The sequence below is a fragment of the Ananas comosus genome, unplaced genomic scaffold, assembly GCF_001540865.1.
Source record: "Ananas comosus cultivar F153 unplaced genomic scaffold, ASM154086v1, whole genome shotgun sequence".
NCBI classification, from domain to species: domain Eukaryota; kingdom Viridiplantae; phylum Streptophyta; class Magnoliopsida; order Poales; family Bromeliaceae; genus Ananas; species Ananas comosus.
The window spans coordinates 203302-208951 of NW_017892583.1; the positions used below are offsets into that span (position 1 = coordinate 203302).

Genomic DNA, 5650 nt, shown 5'->3' on the forward strand with positions numbered 1-5650 from the left:
ACTCTATTCATCAAATCCATGAATGCGGCAGGGGCATTCGTCAATCCAAAAGGCATCACCGTGAACTCATAATGCCCGTACCGAGTCCGAAAAGCCGTCTTGGGAACATCCTCGGCCCTCACCCTCAGCTGGTGGTAACCTGACTGGAGATCAATCTTCGAAAAGACACAAGATCCTTGCAGCTGATCGAATAGATCATCAATGCGCGGCAGAGGATACTTGTTCTTGATGGTCACTTTATTCAGCTCCCGGTAATCCACACATAACCTGAGCGAACCATCCTTCTTCTTTACAAATAACACCGGCGCTCCCCAAGGCGACACACTGGGTCTCACAAACCCTCTATCCATCAGATCCTGAAGTTGCGCCTTTAGCTCTCTCAGCTCTGCCGGTGCCATCCTGTAAGGTACCTTTGAGATTGGTGCAGTTCCAGGAACTACATCAATCACAAACTCAATCTCCCTCTCCGGCGGCAACGTCGTCAACTCAGGGGGAAACACATCCGAAAACTCGCGGACTACTGGGATGTCCTCGAGTCTCGGCGCCGCCGTAGGTACCTCCACAACTGTCGCTAGGAAAGCGATACACCCACTGCTCAGCATCTGTCGAGCCCTCGCCGAAGATATCCAGGTGGCAAACAGCGTGCTCCTGCAGCCTCTGAAAGTAAACTCCTCCTGGCCTGGCTCGCGGAACGTCACCGTCCTCGCTCCACAGTCGATCGTAGCATAGTACCGCGCCAGCCAATCCATACCGAGCACTACGTCGAAGTCCTGTAGCTGCCCTAACACCAACAGGTCTGCGGGCATGACCCAAGAGTCTAACTGCACCGGACAGGACCAACAACACTCCGTAACCTGCAAGACATGGTCGGAGGATCTGCACCTCTCGTGCCTGAGACAACGCTCCTAACTCTAGACCATGCAATAATGCAAATGCTCGGCTAACAAAGGAATGTGATGCACCGGTATCAAAAAGAGTGCGAACTCTAATGCCAGAAATCAAAGTGATACCTGCCACCACTCGGTCGGCTGCTGAAGAGTCCTCCACCTGAGCTGCATAGACCCTACCACTCGGAGCCTGCTGTCGCCGCTCACCCGACCGCGGCACAGACGATCTGTCCTCCTGGCGGTAGCTCGGTGCTGCTCCATAAGACTGCTGTGGTGCTGGTGGTGCCGAAGCTGATGACGGTGCTGGAGATGCTGCTCGGGGACACGCTGCCCTCATGTGCCCCGGCTGACCACATCCGTAGCACCTGCCCTCTCTATGCTCGCACTGCCGAGGCCAGTGTGGTCCCCCGCAGATCACACACTGTGGCGTCCTCTGAGTCTGCCCCTGCTGACGGGATCCCCTGGAACGCTGACGCCCCGAAGACCCACGACCCTGAGAACGTGATCGTGGAGGTCTCGGCGGACGTCTGCTGCTCGACTGCCCTCCGTCATCTGGAAAGGGGCGCTTCCTGTCCTGACCCTGCCCCACGGCCTGAGTCCTCTCCTGCAGTGACACCTCGCCTCTCTCCACCCATAGGGCCTGCTCTATGGACGCATCCAGGGTCCTCGACCTCTGCGCCCGCACTAACCTGAAGATATCCGGTCTCAGCCCCTGCTCGAACATGTATACTCGGTGCGCCTCGTCTCTGGCCACAAATGGTACACAGTTCAGGAGTCGAGTAAACTCCCGAACGTACTCCTGCACTGGGCGATCTCCCTGCTGAAGCCTCCTCAAGTCCTCCTCGAGCTTCTGCTTCACACTGTTGGGAAAGAACATCCCAAACAGCATTCCACAGAACTCGTCCCAACTCAGCTGCGCCGCCACTAGCCCCTGGTCTCGCCTCGTCCTCCGCCACCAGTCATGAGCATCACCTGCTAGACAGTGTACTCCCAGGGGTACCTGCTCCCCCTCTGGAACGAACAGATCCTCAAATAACTTCTCCATCGCACTGACCCATCCCTCAACAATCCAGGCCTCAGTGCCTCTGCCATCGAAGATCGGTGGATCAAATCGGCGAAAACGAGCTAACCTCTCCGTCCACCGCTCCTGCTCGGCCTCAGTCAACGGTACTGGCCCCCTAGCAGGCGCAACTGGCGCTACTGGAACGGCTGCTGATGGAGGAACTGCCGCAGCTGGTGCTGACACTGGAGTAATCGGGGGTGGAACTGGCGACTCTGGTGCCCTCGGTACACAACTCGGTGGCTGAGCTATCCTCTCACACAACCTCTGCAATAGCTCCCCCTGCTGTCTCGTCACCTCGGTCAGGGCAGCTAACTGTGCACTCAGATCAGGGGGTGCGCTAGTCTCTGGTCGCGCACTCGGCTCCACAATAGGGGGTACACTCGCCCCCAGTCCGTCACCCTGCTCCTGTCGAGTACTCTGCTCCATCTGCTCAGATCTCTCAGAAGGTCCAGCATGATCCCGCGCCAACTGGGCGCGCTCCCGCAACGACGGTCGACCTCGGCGACGATACATAGCTGAAAGGAACAAATCAGGGTCAGATACAACGCAACACTCTCGACCCAATCAACGAAAGTCTAGAAGGCGGTCCCTGTTTTCCTCCAAAATTATGTCGTCTGCAGCCAACATAATTTCTCAGGCCAAAACAGAAACTCCTTCAGTCACTCACTCTACTCCAAGAGGAGTTAAAACATATAATCATTGACTTTCGCAATAAAATTACGCCTCTCACGTCTTGCTTCCCTAAGGTTTGCCAAACTTAGGTTTCCTAGGTCCCAACGACCTTCAGCAAAGCTCTGATACCAACTTAATCTGTCACGCCCCGGATGTCTCGTTCCCCGGGCACGCCGACAAATCCGCCGTATACAAAGGAATTTCCCCTGTATACGAAGCGTCAAAAGTACCTGTAAATATACAATACTACAAACAGTAGCATAGAGCTGCTCAATATACAAAGCTAAACAACTGAGTTTCATATACATAGTCCAAATCCAAAATACAAAGCTACTCGCACCGGCGAGTTAAACAACTATGTACATAAACTCTAAAATAGCAACTACCTGCAGTAGGGGGGTGCCTCTAGCTCTGTCAGTCGGGTAGGGCTCTACCTCGCGACGCCCTTGCCTCGATCCTGATCCGCGGAAGGCGCAGTAGCCGAAACCTGTGGCTCTGCAAAACATAGGTAACAACTGGGCGTGAGAACTACTGTAAAAACAAGTAGTCCTCAGTGGGTACCGCCCAAAACGACATCGGTCACCCACTAAGTCTACAGAAGGGAGCAAGGATAGAAGGAAAAGCAGGAAGTACACTCTATCGCTATCATCCACTACACTATCATGCTCTACATTAACCGACTGTAGGAAATGTCAAATCTGACCCAATCCAATTGGGACTGTAAACATACCCGTCCCTGGGACTGTGAACACACCCGTCCCTGCCCCGTTGCGACTATCAGGCTCTATCCACACTAGCTGGTCTGTGGAGAGCAAGTCCAACTGGCATGAGCGACACCAACGCAAAAGCACAAGCCTGACTCCGGAGTGGCGCTCGTGGGCGCTACCCAACCGAGTATGCAGCGTATCTCTGTCGAGCTCAATCAGGCTCCAACTATCCAAAGTCAAGTAATCGACTCAAACTGGCCTAACAACCAACAGGTAACGTGCCCTCGGCACAGTCTGACGCCAAAAAGACGATACGGGTCCACCGTCAACTCTGACGGCACCCAACAGTCCGGAACAACCTGAACGACCCTGTAAAAATCCACTCGGCGAACCAGCACGAGTGTAAATACATTCTAAACTACCTGGAGTACTCGTCTCGAAGAAACTGCGACAGTACAATTTTCTGACGGCTTCTAGAGCTAAATCAGGTAGTTAAAACTGGTGACAGGTCCAAATCGCAGGTTTTCTCCTAATTCAATTTCCAAGTCCAACATGTAGAAACTATTTAATTTAAATATGCCATGCTCTAAATTCAGAATTACCAACAATAATTAAATCCACGAATTCGAGCTAGAAAAGGCTATAGCAACAATCAACATTTATACATGTCGACGATTAGAACTTAGGAGTCAAAACCGATGTAACCCACCTAAAGTGCTATCTCCTGGCAGCAAACGAAGCCTCGGCCTAAAAGGAACTCTGCTGGATCAATCGGGGATCTCCAAGTCCGGTCGCCAAGCCAACGCCAAGCTAAAATGACAAAAGTCCACAATTCAGTCCCCGTTCACAGCAGCTGAGAAGAGCATGATTTCGACCATGCTAACCTTGACCAAAAATTGCAAGTGAGGGCTCCGTGGAATCCTCTCGCAGTCTAGAATCCAATGAACCAAGTTTCGTCGCGATCCGACGCTCCTACGCGGAGAACGAGCTGAAATACTAACAGTCGACGGTAGATTCTGCGAAAACAGCACTTAAGCTCAAATCAACGATACCCGAAGTACTCGGAGCAATTGCGACCAAAATTCTCACCTCAACAGCGACAATTCTTCGGCGCGATGTCCAGGACGGCGAAGACGCACCCTCGCCCGGCCTCTTCGCAATGCCCCGGTAACAAACGCTCGCTCGAACGGCTCGCGGCGCGACGTCGGCGAATCCCCGGCTCAACCGTGCTCCACCTCCACCAAGCTTAGAGAGAGAGAAAGAAGAAAGCACAAAAGCCTTCTCTCTCTTCCTCTGCTCGGTTTCCAACTGATATATCGAGAGAGGGAAGGAATCGTTACAAACGAGGGAGAGAAAAGACCCAAATGCCCCCTCACCTACTCTGGTGTACCGGTACACGGGACTCTGTACCGGTACACATGCCAACCCGAGAGCAGTCTGCGATGGTTGTACCGGTACAGCCACTAAGCTTGTACCGGTACAGCAAGCAGAGAATGCTGCAGTTTTGCAAATTTCTGGAAAAACTCGCTATAAGCTGCCCTCGCGTCGCACGGAGTCCGTTTTACATCTATTTGACGCCAACGCGACTCGGGCTTGTCCCGACACTCTCCAGAGCTGTCGACAAGCCTCCACAGACAAACACCAGGGATCTCACATCCTCCCCCTCTACAAAAAGTTTCGTCCGCGAAACTGAAAACGTACCTCAAACTCAGAGCATCGAACAAGTAGGGGTAGGCCTCCCTCATCACCGTCTCGGGCTCCCAAGGTCGCCTCCCGCTCCTCGTGATTGACTCCACTGCACTTTCACATACGGAATGACCCGGTTGCGCAATTCTTTCGTCTTCTCGAGCAAGAATTCGCAACCGGTCGCTTCCTCGTATCGCAGAGTCCTCACCAATCTCCAAGTGGAGTGAAGTCAATCACGTGGGAGGGGTCCGAAACACGTATCCTCCTCAAAGCCGAGACGTGGAAAAACGTCATGAATGGACTGGCGAGCAAGTCGCGGTGGTAGCGCTAATCCTGTAAGGCGAACCGGTCCAACTACGCTCCAATACCTCAAAAGGGCCCAACAAAACGCGTGGACTGAGCTTTCCACGTACTCCAAATCTGCGTAATCCCTTCTGGGACGGCGAGACTTTAAGAAAAACATGGTCTCCAACCTGAAACTCTAAGTCTCGTCTCCGGGTATCGGCGTAACTCCTCTGTCGGCTCTGGGCTGTCAAAAGATGTCGTCCGAACGAGCTCTGAATCTTTTCCTTCAGCCTCCTACCAGAAATCTCTGGTCCCTAGAGTGTTCCTCCTCTTCACCCACATCGCTCCAA

At 53.2% G+C, this 5650-nt stretch overlaps 1 long non-coding RNA gene across 1 annotated transcript; it reads right to left on the minus strand.

The window, feature by feature from the left end:
• Nucleotides 1–3100: 3100 nt before the first annotated feature.
• LOC109705425 lies at nucleotides 3101–4335 on the minus strand. The gene is made up of 3 exons (XR_002214755.1): nucleotides 4214–4335; nucleotides 4039–4139; nucleotides 3101–3117 (listed from the first exon to the last, which is right to left on the minus strand). It is a non-coding gene; the product is annotated as an uncharacterized LOC109705425 (long non-coding RNA).
• Between the last annotated feature and the right edge of the window lie 1315 nt (nucleotides 4336–5650).